Source organism: Puma concolor, chromosome B2 (genome assembly GCF_028749965.1).
Source record: "Puma concolor isolate L17-30 chromosome B2, mPumCon1.1.hap2, whole genome shotgun sequence".
NCBI lineage: Eukaryota > Metazoa > Chordata > Mammalia > Carnivora > Felidae > Puma > Puma concolor.
In genome coordinates this window covers 1,651,759-1,671,408 of record NC_141671.1, presented here as the reverse complement: position 1 = coordinate 1,671,408, position 19,650 = coordinate 1,651,759, and the positions used below count along the sequence as shown (strand labels likewise).

At 48.6% G+C, this 19,650-nt stretch overlaps 2 non-coding genes across 2 annotated transcripts; both read right to left on the bottom strand.

Annotated features, from left to right (window-relative positions):
- Positions 1 to 3,204: 3,204 nt before the first annotated feature.
- TRNAA-AGC (transfer RNA alanine (anticodon AGC)) lies at positions 3,205 to 3,276 on the bottom strand. Its single transcript has one exon. It is a non-coding gene; the product is annotated as a tRNA-Ala (tRNA).
- Positions 3,277 to 18,015: 14,739 nt separating this feature from the next.
- Positions 18,016 to 18,087, bottom strand: TRNAA-CGC (transfer RNA alanine (anticodon CGC)). The gene has a single exon. It is a non-coding gene; the product is annotated as a tRNA-Ala (tRNA).
- Positions 18,088 to 19,650: the final 1,563 nt, after the last annotated feature.

The following is a 19,650-nucleotide window of genomic DNA, read 5'->3' as shown; positions in this document are numbered from 1 at the left end:
CTTCCAAGTCTATGAATTCAATGCCGGAGGAAAGTAGCGAAGGGTAGAGAAATGGTCTTTGTCCCTAAGTGGCTATATTTAGATACAAAACAATGTATCCGTGGGCCACCATACTGTGGCTTTCCTAGAACACACGCCATTCTTCCTCAAAGTGATTCCTATTTCTTCACAAAGGTAGGGATCGTTGCTTCCCTGGAGAATTGGCAGACTTTTGTTAGATAAAATTTTACACAAGAGAATGCCAGGACCTAAGAACAAAGTGTGACAGTTTAATTTTATGTGTCAACTCGGCTAGGCTGTGGTGCCCGGCTGTCCGGTCAGAACCCAGTCTCGTTGTGGCTGTGAACATGTTTTTTTTAGACGCGATTAACATTTATATTGGTAGACCTTGAGTGAAGCAGATTACCCTCCCTAAGGTGGGTAGGCTTCATCCAAACACCTGAAGGCCTTAAGAGTAGTTCCCCCAAGGAGGACACATTCGGCTTCTGGACTGCCTCTGCACTCAAGACTGCCCCGTCAACGCTTGCCAGACTTTTCAGCCTGCCCTGCAGATTTCAGACTTGCCGGCTCCCACAGCTGAGTGAGCCAGTTCCTTAAAATAAGTCTCTCCCTCTCTCTGTCTCTGTCTCTCTGTCTCTACACACACACACACACACACACACACACACACACACACACACAGCACCGGCATATTTCTCTGGAGAACACGGACTAGCTCACCAAGTAAGAAGATGTTCAATTGCTAAGAGAAAACACCTGTACAGCTCCCAGGAGACCAGCAAGACCTTCGGGCTCAAGGAACTCCTAGCTTCTAAACCTGACCCCAGGCTGAGTGTTTAAGCTCTCCCAGATTTGCTGCATTCTGCTGACATCCCGGTGCCCGGAATGCAGTCTGGTTCTATGTAAATGTCTGCATGAGAAGTGCAGTTGGCTTGTCTCCTCATCTGGTTTGTCCTCTCTTCGTACCTGAAGACCCAATACAGGCAGGAAAGAAAAGAGATTAGCCTTCTGTGCTATCTACATACCTGGACATATCTTACTTTCAATTACCAAGAGGCCCATGGTCACAATTTAAGATTAAACTGTGCGAGGATCGCCCAGTACTCCCATGCAGGTCGGCTATGTCTCATTCTCCTTGAAATGAAAAGAATAAGGTGTATTTCTTTTTCATGAAACGACCTAGGTTCACCTCTAATTTTCTCTGGCCACAAGACTGTAGAAACTGCTAAATGGAGTCAAACTCAGTGTGGGCTCAGAGAAATTTCATTGTTCCTAAATAAAAGGAGTCCTTAGCCTTTTCAATGCTAAGGAATAAAGATCAGCAAATCGCATTTTCCCCAGATGTCAGCTCTGCTCCTTTCTGTGTTCTTAGAAAATAGCTGCATTGCTTTCTATCTTTGCTCCTCTTAATATTCCTTGGGCCAAAAGAAAAAAAAAACTACAAAAAAAGTGAGATCTGGCTTTATGTGATTAAAACAGTCATCTCTTGAAATATTGTTAAAGACATTATTATCTTCCTATCAGGGAGCCGGAATCACATGACACATTAAAACAAGCCCTCCTTTATGAAGACATAGCCCCAAGTTACCAATATCAACCCCCGCATTCCAGGAGTAATTTTATTTCAGGAAACTTGTAAGTCTATATCAGAGTCTCTTAGATCACTGAGAGATACCTCCAAATTTAAATCTGGGGGAGGAGAGTTTAGGGTATATGCCTTCTGTTCCAGATGGCCCTCAATTATTAGATGATCTCCTTTCTTCCCAGTGACCAGCTTTGCAAGCTAGGGACCTCAGGGGGAGAGAGGGGGAGAGGGGAGAGACAGAGAGAGAGGTGGAGGGGGGAAGAGGGAAGGAAGGAGAAAAAAAGAGAAGAGAGAGAGGGAGAGAGGAGAGAGAGAGGAGGGGAGAGGGAGAGAGTGACAGAGATGTGTGGAAGAGGGAGACAAAGGGAGGGGGAGAGAGAGGGAAGGAGGGTGGGGGAGAGGGAGAGAGAGCCCTCTTCTCTCTACTTAATGGAACTGAACGTGAAGAATTTAAGTTCCATCCGATTGGTGGCCTCCAGCTGCCCCTGATGTGGCCAGCCTGGGGACTGCTCAGATATCTGCGACCATCTGAGTGGCCAGTGGCGTCTCTAGATTAGTTTAGCCTAACTGAGAAAGGAAAAAACCTGCAGACGACCTGCCTTATCCCTCATCCCACCTTTGAGGGCATTTGGAGAGAATTTCAGTAGACACCATTGGGGTCAGGGGGCCAGCTGTGGTGACAGACGGGGATATTAAGGTCTGACATAAAGGATGCTGGCCACGGTCACAGTTTAGGCCGGGCTCCTGCACCTGCTAGGAATCTGGGACGTTCAGGGTCGTGTCTGCGGTCCCTGGGACTCTAGGGAGGCCTGCCTGGGGGTGGGGGGGAGCGAAGCCACAGAAAACCGTTCCCTAAACCCCCTGCTGGCAGAGGTGACAGAGGGTCCCAGGTGGAGAGGTGGAGGCTGAGGCACGAGGGATAGGACGCCGCGTTCGGAGACCCGGCAGACCCGGCGGTGGACGGTCCTCACCCGCAGGCGCCGCGTCTACGGGCATAGATTCTCCGGGTTGAGTCTGCAACCTGCACACCCGGTCCGCGCAGAGCACACCCGGACCCAGCCCTCCCGGGGTCGCACCCGGGGGAGAGAGGTGGGGCTGGGGAGGAGGGGGGAGGGCCTCCCACGCGCGTCCGCACCCCCACCCCGGGGAGGAAACCCCTCTCCCTGTCGCGCGTCCACAAACCCCCACCCCGGGGAGGGACACCCCTCCCTGTCGCGCGTCCGCACCGCCCCACCTGGGGGAGGGACCCTCCTCCCTGTCGCGCGTCCGCACCCCACCCCCACCCCGGGGAGCCTCTGGCGGCCACGGCCTGGAAACTCAGCGAAGATAACGGATTCATCCGCAACCTTCTGGTGCAGACTTTTCGCGGACAAACGTCACCAAGTCACCAAGGCTTTCTTCCTGCATGGGCGGGGGAGGGAGGGGGGAGCCGCTCCTGATTCGCTTCGTGGGCAAGCGCGGCCAGGCACGCAGTGGAGACGGTGGAGGGGTTCCGTGGACAGCCCCGCACACCGCTGCCGCGGGGGATGGGAGGGGGCTAAGATTAATCGGCTTCTGCGGGGATGGACCCGGGCCGGAAGCAAGAAGGAAGCCGCGTCCCCTGCGAGGGGACAAAAGGCTGGAGATGCTGGGGATCGAACCCGGGACCTCATGCATGCTAAGCATGCGCTCTACCACTGAGCTACATCCCCACCGCGAAAGAGCCAGCTTTTCCAAACTGTCTTCACAGAACGATACAAATTTACCCCCTTCACACTCTACATGCGTGTGCGGTTCGGGGAACTCGGGTTTCCATCTCTGTCTACGGAAACCCACTGCCCAGGAACCCTGACCTGCAAGCCGTCCCCGCAGTAACCGCGGGGACACGCGTATGGGGAACCTGTAAGAAACACGCTCCCACAGCTTCCCCCCGTCAGTGCCTCGCTCTTCCCTCTGGAGGCACGTGGGCCAAAGGACAGGTGCTTCAGGGAAGGAAAAACCGCTTTGCCAACGGGACCCTCCAAACTGTCCCCAATTCTCCCCCCACTTCTGCACCCCGCCCCCGGGCTCCAGAAACAGCCCTGCACCTCATTCCCGGGCTTCAGAAACTGCTCTGCGCCCCGTCCCGGGCTTCAGAAACCTCACTGCATCCCATCCCCGGGCTCCAGAAACCGCCCTGCACCGCGTCCGGGGATCCAGAAACCGCCCTGCACCCCATCCCATGATCCAAAACAGCCCTGCACCCCATCCCCAGGCTCCAGGACCGCCCTGCACCTCGTCCCCGGGCCTGCACCCCATTCCGGGGCTCCAGAAACCTCCTCGCACCCCGTCCCCGGGCTCCAGGAACTTCCCCGCACCCCATTCCCGGGATGCAGAAACAGCCCTGCACCCCTTTCTCAGGCTTCAGAAACCTCCCTGCACCCCGTCCCCAGGGTCCAGGAACCGCCCTGCACCCCATTCCTGGGCTTCAGAAAGCGCTCTGTATCCTGTCCCAGGCTTCAGAAACCTCCCTGCACCCCATCCCCGGGCTCCAAAAACACCCTGCACCGCATCCCGGGATCCAGAAATTGCTCTGCACCCCGTTCCGGGCTCCAGAAACCGTCCTGCACCTCGTCCCCGGGCTCCAGAAACCTCCCTGCACCCCGTCCTGGGCTCCAGATCGCCCTGCACCCCATCCCGGGATCTAGAAATCGCCCTGCTCCCCATTCCCGGGATCCAGAAATCGCTCTGCACCCTGTCTCGGGCTCCAGAAACCGCCCTGCATCCGGTCCCCGGGCTCCAGGAACTTCCCTGCACCCCGTTCTCGGGATCCAGACACAGCCTTGCACCCCATTCCCGGGCTTCAGAAACCTCCCTGCACCCCGTCCCCGGGCTCCAGGAACCTCCCTGCACCCCATTCCCCGGATCCAGAAACAGCCTTGCACCCCATCCCAGGATCCAGAAATCGCCCCGCACCCCGTTCCCGGGATCCAGAAATAGCCCTTCACCCCGTCCCCGGGCTCCAGCAATCGCCCTGTACCCTGTTCCCGGGATCCAGAAACAGCCCCCCACCTTTCCTTGGAAAACTGGGGCCGGTGGAGGGAACTCTGTCACAAGAACGATCTGCTTCCTCTCCCCTCGACTTGGGGAGCCAAAGGGCGGAGATGTAGAGTGCTGCCCACGGCTCGTGGCCCCCATTTATCCAAAGAATGCAACCCAAATTCGGAGACTGGGAGTTCTGCGTCTTTGAAACAAAGGGCCTGGAAGGAGGTGAGAGAGGCGATACCGTGGAGGGCTTCCGTGGGGCTTTATTTGCTACACAGACGTGGTTCTCGGCCATCGGGGCCCCTTTCTCCCCAAGGGTTGCGAGCCGAGGCTTGGCGCCCGAGTGCGCGCACCCGGTGACCCAAGAGCAAATCTGGAAGGACGGAGGGGATGCGGGGAGAAAGGAGCGCAGAGCTGAGGCTGCCGCGCGCAGAGGCGCGGGCGTGTGAGCGGCTCGGAGGGGCCGGCTGCGCGCAGCTAGACCCCTGGCCCGCGCCCCGCGCCCTTCCTCCCGGCTGGGGGAGCCCCCGGCCCGCGCCCCACACTCCACACCCTTCCTCCCCGCTGAGGGGGAGCCTAGCGTGTGTTCCCGCACTGGGGGTGGTGGGCCCACACAGTCTGCGCAAAACTGAGTCGTCTCGAGTTCAATGGCCCTTCCCTTCCCCAGGGCCAGTGATGGTTTTCAAGGAAGGTACCGGACCCTCTGGTGGACACACACACTAGCCAGTCCGCAAAAAGACCAATTTTCTCAGGATAAAAAGAGAAACACGAGAGGGCAATCACGGGTCTTCGTTTAACCTTGCAACTCGATTTTCCGGGAGTGTGGTTCCTGATAATAGTCTGTTATCTTAAAGGAAAGGATAAAAATTATTTTTTTGTGAGCAATTATTATTTACTAAAGAGAAAATGTGTTTAAGGCCTGCGGTGACTATTAGTTATCTACTGTGTAACCTGGAGGTAGGCATCATTGTGTGCCTTCCTGAAGGTTGGCCAAGACACTGCTATCCCTAATCCTACAGTACCTGGCCCAAGTAATATCTGAGTCATTTTTTTTTTAAAGAGTGAATGAGTGAGTGGATAGACAGATGGATGCTTGCATAAATAAACCAATAGAATATTTCAGTGGCCACTTAGGAGATTTCAAATGGGAGAAATCATGAAATTCGCTTTCATTCCCCTCAATTCCAACAGAGAAATGGAAAATGTATAAAAATGTACCAGTTATCAAAACGAACCCAAGAAGTTACAGAAAATCTGATTCAACATACAGCCATTTAAAAAGCTGAATCGAGAGTTTGAGCAACATTTCCATAAAATATATTTTCTAGTCTGATATTATTTTATTGGCACGGGATATGAAATCTGAAAGGAAATGATAACTCTGTTATACAAAATATTCCAGCAAACAGAAAAGCTTTATAAGTTATTCTAGGAGAGAAGCATAATATTGCCACCGAAACTCAATGGAGAAAACTTAAGAAAGAAAAATTACAGGACAATTTCACTAACAAACACAGAGGCAAGAACATAAATAAAAACCCCAGCCAACAGACTTCCAGTTTCTGATTCCATAGGTAAGGACTTTGGAAGTTACCACTCCATCCTACTAACCAGGAAAAAGCAAAACAGGCTGAAAAATCAGCAACTACTGCCCCCGAGTTTGGAAAGACAGATGGTGAGTACAGGGAGTAAACACACTCTGGACTTTTATCCAACATGGCACCGGAAGTCCTATCTCCTGCAGTCAGGCAAGAAGGAGAAATAAAAGGCATCAGGGGCCCTGGGTGAGTCAGTCGGCTGAACGTCTGACTGTTGATTTCTGCCGGGGTCATGATCTCACAGTTGTGAGACTTAGCCCCACGCCAGGCTCGGGCTGACAGCGCAGAGCCTGCTGGGATTTTCTCTGCCCCCTCCCCCAACTGTGCTCGCTCATGCTCTCTCTCTAAATAAATAAATAAACATAAAAAATAAAAGAGAAATAAAAGGCATACAAATTGGAAAAGAAGAAGTAAAACACTCACTATTTGCAGGTGACATGACACTATGTATAGAAAACCCTAAGGACGCCACCAAAATCTAGGAAAACTAATAAACAAGTCAGTAAACTTGCAGCATATAAAATCAATGTACAAGAATCAGTCGTGTTTCTAATAATGATCTGAGAGAAATTAACAATCCCATTAAAATTTTTTTTTACATTTATTTATTTTTGAGAGACAGAGCACAAGTGGGGAGGGGCAGAGAGAGGAGACAGAATCCGAAGCAGGCTCCGGGCTCTGAGCTGTCAGCACAGAGCCCCACCCCACGTGGGCTCGAGAGAGCCCCACGGGGCTCGAACTCACAAACCATGAGATCATGACCTGAGCTGAAGTTGGACGCTCAACCAACTGAGCCACCCGGGCGCCCCAACAATCCCATTTTAAAGAAGATGTGGTATATATAAACAATAGAATATTACTCAGCCATAAAAAAGGATGAAATCTTGTCATTTACAACAACATAGATGGAGCTAGAGAGTATTATGCTAAGTGAAATAAGTCAAAGAAAGACAAATGCCATATGATTTCACTCATATATGGAATGTAAGAAACAAATGAGCAAAGGGAAAAAACAGAGAGAGGCAAACCAAGAAACAGACTCTTAACTACAGAGAACACACTGGTGGTCAGCAGAGGGAAGGTGGGGGGAAGGGTGAACTAGGTGATGGGGATTAAGGAGGGCACTTGTGATGAGCACTGGGTGATGTGTGGAAGTGTTGAATCACTAAATTGTACTCCTGAAACTAATATTACACTGTATATTAACTAACTGGAATTTAAATAAAAACTTTAAAAAATGTTTACATGAAAAAAAGAAAGAAAACAATCCTATTTATAGCTGTATTGAAAAGAATAAAATACCTAGGAATAAACATAACCAAGGAAGAAAAGATCTATATACTAAAAACTATAAGACATTGATGAAAGCAATTGAAGAAGACATTAAGAAAATGGAGAGATATATATCCATGTACATGGATTAGAAGAATTAATGTTGTTAAAAGGTACCCATACTACCCAAAGCAATGTACAGGTTCAATGTAATCCCTATCAAAATCCCAATGACATTTTTTATAGTAAAAGAAAAAAAAATCCTGAAATCTGTATGGAATCACAAAAGAAATGGAAGAGCCAAACAATCCCAGATAGAACAGAGCTGGAAGTTTCACACTTCCTGGCTTTAAACCGTACCACAAGGCTGTAGGAACCAACAGTATGATACTGTCGTGAAGACAGACACATAGATCAATGGAACAAAATAGCTCAGAAATAAGCCCTTGTGTATATGGCCAATGAATTATGACAAAGGACCCAAGAATATACAATAGGGAAAGGATAGTCTCTTCAATCAACGGTGCTGGGAAAACTGGACAGACACATGCAAAATGAACCTGGACCCCCATCGTACTCTATACACAAAAATTAACTCAAAGTGGGTTACACACTTAAGTATAAGACCTAAACCATTAAAACTCCTAGAAGAAAACACACAGGGTAAGCTCCTGGACACTGGTCTCAACAATGATTTTTTGGATTTGACAGCAAAAGCAGAGACATAAAAACAAAAATACAGAAGCAGGACGACATCAAACTAAAAAGCTTCTGCACAACAGAGAGAATCGTTAACAAATGAAAAGATAACCTATAAAATAAGCAAAAATATTTGCAAATCATATATCTGGTTAGTTATCCGATAAGGGTTTACTATCCAAAATATATAAAGAACTCATACAACTCAATAGCAAAATCGAACAATCCAATTTAAAAATGAGCAGAGGAACTGAATAGACACTTTTCCAAAGAAGACCTACAAATGGCCAACAGGTACATGAAAAAGTGTTCAAGGCACTCATCATCAGAGAAATGCAAATAAATACCACAATGAGATCTCACCTCACACCTGTTCCAATGGCTATTGGCAAAAAGTCAGGGCTGTAGGCAAGGATGTGGAGAAAAGTGGACCCGTCTACACTGCTGGTGGGAATTTGAGCAGCCACCACTAAAAATACAGAGCTCCTCAAAAATTAGAAACAGAGCTACTATATGATCCAGCAACTCTACTTCCGCGTGTGTATGTCTGTGATATTGTGCTTTATAATAAGAGAAAATTTGTATTTGGTTTTCATACTGTTGCTGGCACACAGCTCCTAAAACCCACAGAATTTCCTAGGTCATTAGAGCGGCAAAGATGTGTTTTGTTATGTTAAGAGTGACGGCTTCTGCCTTTGGGGGCTGGGTGCCAGGAGAACCAGCCCGGCGGCAACAAAGGTTGGAACTTCTAGCCCCACCTCTCTAACTTTCAGGAAGGGGAGATGGGCTGAAGCTCAAATCAACTACCAATGGGCAACGATTTTATCCATCATGCCTGCGTAGTCGCGCCTAAGCACGGAGATTTCTCTGCACCGAAACCCTAAAGAACAGGATTTGGAACAAAGCTTCTGGGTTGGTGATCACGTAGAGACTGGGGGTGAGTGGCACACTTGGAGGGCAGAGAAACTCCATGCCCTTCCCCTAAGCAGTTCTTCCATCTGGCTGTTCTGAGTTATACCCTTTTAATCCAGTAAGTAAACTGTTTCTCTGAGCAGTGTGATCTGTTCTGGGAAGTTAATCAAACCCAAGGAGGGAGGGTCATGGAAACCTCTGGTTTATAGTCAGTCAGTGAGAAGTACAGGTGGTGTCCTGGACTTGTGACTGGTGTCTGAAGCAGAGGAGGGGAGAGGAGAGGCAGTTCTGTCGGACGGAGCCCTTAACCTATGGGATCCAATTCTATCTCCAGGTAGATAGCGTCAGAATACAGCGGAACGCTAGGACACTCAGCTGACACACAGAGCATTGCTTATTGGTGTGGGGAAATTCCCTGCACACACACACTGGAATTTGGTTATTAGAATCACCTTTGAATATTCAAAAGAAATTAAGATAGATATCGAAGAGATATCTATTCACCCATGTTCACTGCATCATTAATTGCAATAGTAATATATGGAAACAACCTAAGTGTCCACCAACAAATGAATGGGTAAAGAAGATGTGGCATATATATTCAGTACAGTATTATCCAGCCACGAGAAAGAAAATTCTACCATTTGTGACAACATTGGTGGACCTTCAGGGCATTATGTTACATGAAATAAGCCAGACAGAGAAGATAAATATGGCAAGGTGTCACTTCTATGTGGAATCAGGGTGGGCGAAAGTCAAACTCATAAAAAACAGGGCAGAAAAGTGGTTGTCAGGGGCTGGAAAATGGGGTAAATAAAGAAGTTGGTCTGTCACCTTAACATGACTTCTGCCCCAGTTCCATGCGGAAGTCCCCATTGTGAAAGCCCCTTCATGAATATGGATGCACTCTTAGGCTAAAACTTCCCAGTTTTATTTTTGAGGAGACACTGCTTTGAGAAATATCCCTGGTGTTCTCCTTTATTTCTTGCAAATAAAACCCTTCCTTTTCCTACTCTTTGGGTTGGTTGTGTCTTTTGGCTGATGCCCCCCTCCCCCCTAGATAAACCCAGTGTCAGGTAACAGTGAGTCTGATGTGTTCCCCTCCCCACCCCCAACAGCACCAAGCGATTCTCCAATTATCAGCGGACACTGACTGGGTGTCCTACAAATTTAATTCAGATCTGACCCTATGTACCTGGAGACACTATCAGATTCCATAGGTTAAGGGCTCAGTCCCACCACACCAGACAGCCCCTGGGTGGCTCAGTTGGTTGAGCGTCCGACTCTTGGTTTCGGCTCAGGTCATGATCTCACAGGTTTGTGGGATTGAGCCCCTCATCAGGCTCTGTGCTGACAGTTTGGGATTCTCCCTGTCTCTCTTCCCACCCCTCCCCCACTTGCACACACACACTCTCCCTCTCAAAATAAATAAATAAACATTAAAAAAAAAAAAGATGGCCCCAATTCAGATGCCAATCACAAGTCCAGGGTGTTACCTGCGTTTCTGACTGACTGGATATAAACTGGAGGTTCACACAATTGCCTCCTCAGATTCAATTAACTTGCTGAAGTAGCTCACAGAACTCTACTTACCAGGTTAGTACTTGATGTCAGGTTATCTACTTGACCAAGTCCTTATAAAAGATATAATAAAAGATGCAGGTGAACAGCCAGATGAAAAGACAAATAGGGCAAGGTCTGGAAGGGCCCTGAGCATGGGAGCATCTGTCCCCATGGAAGTGGGTGCACCCTCCCCCCCCAGCATGTGGATGCTTCACCAAGACAGACAGTCATCAAATCTTGTTCAATAGTTTTTATAGTGGTTAGTCTTCAGACCTTGTCTTCCCAGAGGCCAGTGGTTGAGGCTGAACATTGCAACACTGTAACCACTCAGTTGCTCTGGGACCAGCGAATCCAAGGCCATGGAGGGGTGCCTTTCTAACCTACCACATTAGCATAAATTCATGTGTGCTTAAAAGGGGCTCCTTATGGGTAACAAAAGACATTCCTATCATTTGGGAGAGCACAAGGGTTTTAGAAGCTCTATGCCAGGAACCTGGGACAAAAACGGAAGATATTTCTTGTTGTGCCACAACGAAAAATAGCAATTATTAAGACAGGGAAAGCAAATGACTAGGGGACAATATTGGGATCACCAGGCAGCAGTGTCTACCCATTTAATATTGGTTTCTGTGAACTTAAAATGACTCCCATGAGCATGGTTAGGTGTTTTCCTTTGGAAAATTTTGGCTTCCCAGGCATTGGCATGGTTAGTTTTAACCTCAGTTAAGGACCTTGCTAACAAAGCCCAGTGCAAGGAGGGAAGGGAAGTTGGTCTGTGGGTGTTTAGGAGTTTGAAGAATGGCTGGAGATGCATGCTGGAGTGAATGAGCAGGGAGGCAGCATATGGTTTTGAGAGGTAATGGAGAGTAGCACTGGGAGTCCGGGGTGATTGACGAGATGCGTGTGGGCAAAACAGGGCACGGCACCCATGGGGCAGCTAAGTGGCGATGTGCTAGACTAAAGATATATTTTGAGAAGTGTCAGCTTATTGAGGGCGTTAGAGCCATCTAGTACACAAGAATGCTTAGGAAGGATGTGTAGTGTAGGAAGAAAGATCATCTAGGTCCAACCTTCGCCAAAATATGTCCATTAGATTTAGAGACAAAGGCCTCATTGGTGACTCTGGTAACCGATTCACTGGAGTTCTAGGGGTCAAGGCCATATTTGAGGGCTGAGAAGGGGGAGTGAGATGAGGGCTAGAGACAGGGTGCAAAGACTGGCAATTCAAGAAATAGAGCTGGCGTCCAGAGAAGAGGAAGAGTGGGGACCATAAGAGAACATGCAGCTAGGGGAGAAACTTGAGCCATTTTAGATAATAATAAGAAGACGCCAGTGGAGAGGAAGAGATGTAAGAAAAAAGAAAGAGCAATTGACAGAACAGGGTCCCTGCAAACACAGGACACGATGGCTTGAACAGTTGGAGGACTAGACCTGGGGGGGTTCAGTTCTTGCCACTAAAAGTGTAGTATGGAGACCAGTGACATTTGATAGGGTTTGGGGGTAATGGTGGGGTCTGCAGCCGACAGCCAAGAAAGAATTCTTGAAGATATCTTTGGTGCAAAGAGGTGATTTTATTAAAACACGGGGACAGGACCCATGGGCAGAAAGAGCTGAGGGGTGACTCTTTATATGCTGTGGAGTTGGGGGAGAAAAAGTCAAGAGGAGGTTTCTTAAAGGGATTTCCATATGCTAATAGAAGACTCACAGATTACCGGAGGCCGAGCTGTTGTCAAGCAAAGGTTGTTTTTCCCTCTAGCAAAGCATCAACGTTAGGACAGTAGGAAGTTCCTGGAGATGAAGCTACCAAGAGATCACCCTTTTCTTGTAATTTACAAAGATATTTGTGAACTGATGGAGACTCAGGTCCTGTTGTCTCTGTCAGTTCAACCATAGTGTTCTGTCCTTTCCTTTGTCCTAGGGCAACCAGGAGACCCTGAAGAATATCACACATTATCCCACCTGGGGTAGGGGGGAGGGCATTCTTAGCTTTTGCTTGGTCCTCAGGTTGCCTCATGCTTCCTCATCAGCATTGACATCACTGGGAGCTGGTTATAAATGTAGAATCTCAGATCTCGCCCCAGACCCATGGAATTTTCTTTCTTTTTTTTTATCTTTATTTATTTTAGAGAGAGAGAGCCGGAGTGGGGGGAAGAATAGAGACAGAGGGAGACACAGAATCTGAAGCAGGCTCCAGGCTCTGAGCCATCAGTACAGAACCCAACACAGGGCTCAAACTCACGAACCATGAACCACGAGATCATGACCTGCGCTGAAGTCGGACACTTAACCAACAGCTGCCCAGGTGCCCCTGGAATTTTCATTTTAACAAAATTCACAGGTGATTTTGTGTGGATAGTCAGGCTTGAGTAGCACTGAGACAAGGGATATTTCTTTCATTTTAGCAGACAGCAATTTAAAAAGGATGGATACGCACGTTTTTTAAGGTAGTGAAGGAAGTTATGTGAACCTTCAGTTGACTGAATTTTTATGTTTAAAGTAGGAGGCAAAATTAGCAGAAGGGACAGAAAGTAGGGTTAGATGTTTCAAGGAACTGAAGCAACTACTGTAAATCTTACTAGGGAACTACAGAGGAAGAGTGGCATTGGCAAAGGTAACAGAAGTCACCTCTCTCTTTGCCTCAAAGATAGAAATTTGGACTGAAGTCCCCAACGTCCTATTTGGACCCAAAGGGACAAAATTCATAATGATGCCATTGATCTTTGCTCCTTCTCTCCTCTCTGAAGATGACGCCAGCTTGAATCCTTACACAGGAGGGGACGGAGGTATGGACTGCCTCTCGGACCCCTGCAGAAGAGGGTCTGGCTTCTTTGTTTTTGTTCTGAGTGGGGGAGGGGGTGGGGGGACGCAACAGCAGCCGAGCTCCCCAGGCCTCATGCTGGGTGGGGACACAGGGGAGACTCTGGGTCCGGCCTTGGGGACCATGCACTGACGACCCACTCAATTCTCAGAGCGGCACTAACTTTCCTGATGGCATGTTCTCCAGCTGTACGTAGCCATCTTTGTGCAAACAATAAGAAGGTGTGTTTGGAGTCATCTACGGTTAGACTTCTGAGGGAGGGTGCTCATAGGAAACCAAGGAGTCTGCGGTCATTGTCAAAATGTGCTTGAAGGGGAGGGTCAAAGACTCTAGGCTGGGAGTGTGGCTTAGAGTGTGCAGGCTGCTGTCACAGAATACTGCAGATTGGCTGGTGTATGAGCAACAGAAATGCATTTCTCACAGTCCTAGAGGCTGGGAAGCCCAAGATCAAGGTGCAGGCAGATTCGGGATCTGCTGTGCCCTCACAGGGTGAAAGGGACGGGACAGCTCTGAGGCCTCCTCTACAAGGTCACTAATCCTGTCATGAAGACTCCACCCTCAAGACCTAAGTACCTCTCAAGGGCTCCACCACCAAACACCATCACACAGAGGACCAGGTTTCAATCTGTGAATCCTGGGCAGTCACAAACATTCCTTCTATAACCATAGGGAAAGAAGAAATTGTAGGAAGTGAAGATTCACAGGGAGAAAGAAAAGCTAGGGAACTGGGAGCTTCAATTCAGTAGAAAAACAGAAGTTGTGGAAGTAATGGGATGAAATTGCCAGGAAGTGGATTAGAACTGGGTTGTAAGCTAGTGCAGTGCCTGGCGTAATGGTCCCATACGACATCCATGTCCTACTTCCCAAACCTGTGAATACTACTTGACACAGTAAATGGGACTTTGAAGATGGACTGATTTGAGCATCTTGAAATGGAGAGATTATTCTGGATGACCCATGTGTACCCAGTGTAACCAGAAGGGTCCTTGTAAGGGAAAGAGGGAGTCAGGAGGATCAGACTCAGAGACCGATTGGAAGATTCTTTGAAGAGCGACGGAGAAGCCACAAGCCAAGGAACACCGGCACCTCTAAGAGGTGGAAAAGCCCGGAGAACTGACCCTTCCTTGAAGCCTCCAGAAGGAACACAGCCCTGATGACAGCCTGGTATTAGCCCCATGGGACCCACTTCAGACTTCTGATCCTTAGAAATATGAAATAGTAAACGTGTGTTATTTGAAGACACTACTCTCACGGCAGCTCTCAGGGACTAACGCAGATCTCAGTACTGTTAATAATAGCAGTTAACACTCTTGAGCACACACATTACTCCAGGGCACCATCACAAGGACTTTTACAAGATTTAACTCACTTAATCCTCATACTAGAGATTTAATATTCACTGAGTTTTTTTCCCATGAGTCAGTTATCATGCTAAGTACATTAAATATATTATCTTATTTAATATTTACTCAGCCCTGTGAGTTGGCATCATTATTCACCCCATTTTACAGATGATGGAACTGAGGCTTAAATAAGTTAAATGGTCTGCCTCAGATCCCACAGTAGCAGGGCAGCTGGGATCTAAACCTTAGCATTATGTTTCCAGAGGTCATGTTCTTAAAAAATCACTATATTCCACATGGACTTAGTATATATTTTTTACACTGGCTGGGACAGTCCTATTGGTCTTTTTTTAAATGTTTATTTACTTATTTTGAGACAGAGAGGGAGAGAGAGAGAGAGAGAGAGAGAGAGAGAGAGAGAGAGAGAGAATCCCAAGTGGGTTCCATGCTCAATGCAGAGCCCGACATAAGACTCGATCTCAGGACCCTGAGATCATGACCTGACCCCAAATCAAGAGTCAGGTGCTTAGCTGACTGCACCACCCAGGTGTGCCCCTGGACTTAATATTTTAGCATAATCTTGATTCCTGCTCAGGTGCAGAGGATGGCCACAGAAGTGAGCTGCTAAAGACAGTAGAAGCAAAGGTGATTGGGAAAACAGAGATGGAAAGAGCCAGAAGCTGTTGATCTGGTGACCTGTCTACCTGGGTGCTGATATCACCAAGACCCAGTGGAAGAAGTGAGGCTCCAGTCTCAGTATCCATTCAACTAGGAAGAATCTTCTTGATGAGAAAAGTGAGATAATGGATAGACCATAGCTCCCAAGGGCCAGAGTGTTGTTGTTTTAACGCAGATAGAAATGTAATGGTTCGGAAATTGGAAATGTGGCCTCAGGAAGGTCCCAACCCCTCCTGATTCTGAAGTTGAAGGATGTGCTGGATCTGCTTGAAGCAGCAATGTCATTAGGGTGAGCCAGTTTAAGTTAAAGCAAGAAGGTTTGGCTAGATGGGTTGTTAAACATGGAAACTTGATTCATAAAGAGTGGAGTCGAAGGATTCAGGGGAGACAGACTGCATGTTTAAGTCATTAAACTGGAAGGACGGAGGGTATGTCTATCCTGGAAGGTACCAGATGGGGTAGAGAATTGGGGGGTTCTTGAGTGGTGAACTGGGATAGCAAGAATGAGAGACAGTGGGTTAAGCGGTCAAATGGTTTCTAAGTCAATTAACTGTTCCCCACAGTCGAAAAGATTCCATTGGAAGTGACAACAATGGGTAAGAAAGCATGATTAATTAAGATATTAAAAGATTCAAACAGACAAGGCTCTTAGAATTTAGCTCCGTCCCAGAGACGGATTCCCTGCTGGACCTCAATCTTTGAGACAGTCAGCTGTGCCCACTGTCCAGGTCATTAGGAGCACACCAGCCTCTGGCTTTCTCACTCCTGGGTTCCTAAGGAATGGTCTCAGCACAGGTTTTGATGTCCTGAAGCTCACTCCTCAGTGCAGGTCCCCAGGCTCTCAGGACTTTTGCAATAATGACTGAATTGTTTTCATCTTCTCTCACCTCCATTCCCAATCCATTTTCACATTACAGAATTAACTTTGTAAAATTAAAATCCGATTGTGGCCATGTCTTGTTTATAAGGCTTCATTGTCTCTGCATTGCCTACTGGATCCTTTGGGAAGGCATCCATACATGGGGACATGGTCATTGGAAATGTGGGGTGTGTGTGTGTGTGTGTGTGTGTGTGTGTGTGTGTGTGTGTGTGTCTGCGCTTCTTTATTATGTTCAGGGAATCTGACAGTTTTAGAGTCAGATGCTTGCTTTCAAGGCTGCTGGCATGGATCCAAACCTGGCCAAGCAGATATTCTTCTCCACTTAAGTGAACCATATGCAGTCTTTGCTTTTTGCAACCAAGAACACTGACTGATAGAGTCCAAAATCTCGCTGAACCACACAGTCCTACATCTCCCACATTTCCCTACTGAATCCTGTGATCCAGTCTCACATAACGACCCAAGTCTTCCAACGTTTTCTGCCACGGCTTCATGCTGTGCACACGATGTTTGTCACGACTACAGTTAACTCTATGATCCTCATTTCCCGCTGTGAACCTCGCACTTGTTCTCTAATACCCATCACCAGTCTCTGCTTTTGTGAAGCTTTGCCTGACCCACCTCCTCAAGAAGAATCGATCCGGCCCTCTGCTGTGTCCCAGTGTGTCTCCTACAAACCTCCAGTATGGTGCTTATGAGAGAGCTGCATATCCGGCTTATAAATCGTCTCTTCCTCTCCTTTCGGCTCCATCCACTGATTCATAGTGCGGTTACACGGTAACAAACAAAAGCCACCTGACAAAGCCTCAATAAGGAAACTATTGGATTTCCTTATAAGGGCAGGCGATTACATGGTATCAGTTCACCGTATTTTTAAATGTGAACAGAAACGGTAGATTGTTGCTATTTATTATCAATAGTTCAAAGCACTGAGTTGAATCAAGGAATGAATGTAAGTGCCATCGGAAATCACATAAGCCTAAAAATCCATTTGATGAGAGATGCCAGATGGCAGCGCCACCCGGGCCTCCAGGGCCGTCAGGCAATCTTTTATGGGTTTCTTCCCACCCGTGGGCTGTTTCTAACCTTACTGCCTTCCCGAACCTCCTGCACTGACCAGACCTCCCCTGCCCAGAATCCTTAAGTAAAGCCAAAGAACCAGACAGAAATGAAATGGTAGCGACAGCATATGAAGAAATTATTCTAATGGTCCTCGGGTGGACCCTTGAATACTGACACCCAATTCCCACCTCAACACCAGGAACCCTCCCCCCTCCCTCCCCTAAAATAAATACTAAAAGCTATTTTGCGTTTACTGATTATTTTCCGGGGGTAAGTGGAATGGATGGGACCTCATTGAATGGAGCTAAATCATTCTGTCATACGCACCTGTATTCCCTCCTCCTGGACGCTTTCATAGGATGAACTTACTTTTAAGATGGCCCCTCTGGCTTTGCACCCCAGGGGAGCTTTCAGAAAGCAGGGAATGTTAGTTACTGTGGGTAGTTAATGAAATGGCAGTAAAATAAATAGGCAGACGGGAAATAGCTCGACCTAAAGAGAATGGTAACAGCAAAAATGAGAACGGGCTAAAAAAACCTGTTTTCTCTGGCGATTCCAGAGCAGAGGCTGAACTGGGGAAGGATGGGGATAAAATGCTACCGTGGAGATGCCGGGGATCGAACCCGGGGCCTCATACATGCGAAGCATGCGCTCTACCACTGAGCTACATCCCCTGGCGCAGGGCACCGGCTGGGCAGCCTCCCTGTCCTGTTAAAAGCGCGGGTTATTCGGCGTTGGGCCTGCGCGCGGCGGTCGGCGAGGAAGAATCCCATCTGCAGCCTCCTTGGGTGTCACCAAGGGCCTGCATCCCGCACGCGGCGCCAGCTTCCAGCTCTAGGCTGCAGCGAGCAGAGCTGCGGACGCCTGCTTCCCATCCCGCCGGCCTCACCGAGCACCGGGCAGGGCGCACGCGGGAGTCCTCTGGGACCCTGGCGAGAACGCTCCCCGTCCCGGCGGCCTCACGGAGCACCGAGCAGGGCGCACGCGGGGGTCCTCGGGGACCCTGGCGAGAACCCTCCACCAGCCAAGGACTTATGGAAAATGCGACCCACATGTTGGAAAGGTGAATGAATCTGGGGAGGTGCCGCCCCCGACCTGATCCCGCTCAGAGAAACACCTGTCCAGGTAGATGAAAACGTGGAAATCCTGTCACATCTTCGTCCCCGGAGGCCACGGCTCGGCTCCGGCTGTCACCGCGGCGGACACCGCGAACCTGGACTTCGTGAAGAGTCTTCCACTTGAGAAGCCGGCGATTCCTTGTTTCCCTCTTTTCTTGACCACGTGCCAGCTTCTGTTTGATCGCGTCCAGCTGAGACCCCGCAGGGCTGCGCGGAAGAGGGGGACCCACACCGTCTCACCTGAGCCCCCCCCCCCCCCACCGCAAGGCTGAGCGGAGGGAGCCCGCACCAGACCCCCTGAACTACCGCAGACCCCGCGGCAGCCACCCTCCAGGGTCTCCTCTCACCTCGGAAGTTAGACAGGAGAGAACGGCGACTGTTCAGAAGAAACTGACAGCAGCGAAGGCGCAGGATCCATAAAAAGAGTAACTGACGAGTGGGACTTCACCAGACAAGCCGTAGACTGGGAGAAATACTTTCAAGGCACGGATTTGATAGCGGACCGGTATCCCAAGTGTACAAAAACTCTTAAAACTCAACAGTGAGAAAACAAACCTCTGATCAAAACCAAAGCAAACCAAACAGGCCCAATACATTAACACTCACCAAAGGAGACATGCGGAGTCCAGACAAGCACCGGGAAGGATGTCCCACATGTGTCCTCAGGGAGGTGCAAGTGACAGCAGTAATGAGACGCCAGGACACGCCTACTGGGTGGAATGGCCCAAACCCAGAACACCAGCACCACCTAGTGCTGGGGGCGTGTGGGATGAGGAAACTCGTTTCTTGGAGCCAGAAACCACTCCGAGTGATGCTGTGATGGTGCCATTATCCATTTGTCAAAAATCCTACCAGGCGCAACGCTGAAAGGGAGCCCTAACACGCTTGGGGGGTAATGATGGACCAATGCAGGCCTTCCTTCCCTATACCCTTGATTTCTCTTTTTTGTCTCACTCTGTGGTACTTCACGGATATTGGGGAGTGCTGAGGGGGACCTCCTTGCCTTACTCTTGACTTTAGCCAGAAGTTTCGAGTTTCTCATGGTTAAGAATAACGTTAGCTACAGGATTTTTGTAGATACCTACTCTTTATCAAGCTGAAGATTTCCCCTTCTGTGCT